Source organism: Juglans regia, chromosome 1 (assembly GCF_001411555.2).
Source record: "Juglans regia cultivar Chandler chromosome 1, Walnut 2.0, whole genome shotgun sequence".
Classification (NCBI taxonomy): Eukaryota; Viridiplantae; Streptophyta; class Magnoliopsida; order Fagales; family Juglandaceae; genus Juglans; species Juglans regia.
In genome coordinates, this window is record NC_049901.1 from 10,711,859 (window position 1) to 10,713,974 (window position 2,116).

The window sequence follows — 2,116 nt, forward strand, 5'->3', positions numbered from 1 at the left end:
CATTCATTACTGTTCATAAATACTATTTATTACTGTTTATAATACTATTCATACGATACGTACTTTTAAGATATAGGTACGGTTAAAAATACTATTTGTTAAAAATACTGTTCATTACTGTTTGTAAATACTATTCATCCCAGAATATAGGTATTGTTCATAAATAGTATTCATTACTGTTTATAAACAATATTCATTTTAGGATACGCAATTTTAAGATATAAGAGATATATATATTTATAAATATATATATATACGAGTAATGCTAGATATAAGTCCTAAATAGATAAATTTTATACAAATCTTTTGTAAAATAATAGATCTCACTAATAAATAATATTTTTTTTATATTTTTTTATGATAGGATCTATTTTTTTACAAAAACTTGTATAAAATTTATCTATTTAAAACTTGTACAAATCATCTCTATATATATATCACGTACGTATAATATTGTACGTCGTACTACTCAATCGTCACCGTTACATGACATAATTATTATTTAAATTTGCTATAATTTAAGGACGGGCCGGGCTACATCAATTATAATGTTGGACTAATATTTATTTATTTTTTTTATCATCTCATAATATAATATAGTATTAGATGATTAGTTCATAAATAAAATATAAAACCACATCATGAGATAATGAGAAGATCTAATCATTTAATGCCACATCATAAAATGATGAAAGGATCTAATCATCTAATGCCACAATATGAAATGATGAGAGAATGATGAGAAAGAAGTTGATGATGAATAGATTTGTTGTTTAAAGAATAAATATAAGCTATAAAAGTAAATTAATAAAACGATGTATAAGTTTGGTATAATATATTAGATTGTATAATTTTTTTTTATGAAAAATAAATTTAATGTACCGTGCACGGCAGTTAACGTAAAACTCCTTTAAAATTAACTTCTGTTGTTATTTTCTAACACCTGTGAAAGCGGGGAGTTGTAATAAAAAACCATTAGTACAAGATGAAGCTTTTAAGTCAAAATGGTGTTTTCGAGTTAGATCGACAAAACACACCAAATACGGCCTATTTTATCATTTATTATTAATTAATAAAATCAGAGTCGATCGATTTTTTATCACTTAATTTCTAGCATGTAATATCTCAGATATTGTGAGTTAAGTACTGTAATTAAAGTTAGTTTTGCTTGGAACAAAAAACAAAAAAGATTAAAGTAATTGTGTACGTACTCGTTCTTTTCCTTTGTTTTCTTCGCATCAATTTGACAATTATGGTTGAAGAATATTATTAAATGTTACGTTGTGGGGTTAATAGGATTAATTAGCATTTACCCAACAAAGTTGTATGATGTTTTCCAACCGATTCCACAGTACAAGTCCTCCCTCCCAAAACATGAACAACTTCCTCTAATATTGTACGCTTGCACTCTTTTATATATATGTATATGAACTGTCACAAATTGACGTCATGTTTTCATATGATACGTTGGATCTATTTTACGATAAAAATAATTTTACAATTTAACATATCATATGTAATCACGTCAATTTATAATTAAAGTACTATTCCCATGTATCTTTGAACTGCTCTAAAATTGTCATTGCTAGCTAGCTCATGTTAAATGTACACACATCTATAAGCCTAAAGAGTTCCATTATGGTATGTATGTATGTATGTATGTATTATTATTATTAATTGTTGGGAAGCCAAATGATCTTTCTTTGCGTCCTCCGCCCAGAGCTCTGATCTTTGCAGCTTTCTGTCTATATATAACAACAGCTAGCCATCATGTATAGGTTGTAAGCCCAAATGAACATCTTAGAATTCTTTAGTAATTAATTATGGGGTTGCTCAAGGAGGAAACCGTCGTTTACAAGCCTGTGGAAGAGGTTGATGTTGGTCCTCACAGTGATCAAATCTATGTTCGAGCCAACGTCAAAGGTTGATTGATTATCTTCTTCTTCTTCTTCTTCTCTGTTGTTATCACATATATATATATATATATTTTCATCATGAAGTACTTGGATTCTCAGAATTAATATTCTTCGTGTTGGGTTCTCTATATACCAACGTCTTGAAATCGTATTAATTATGAGCTGGAGTAATATATGTGTTGTGGGTTGATGAATCTTGA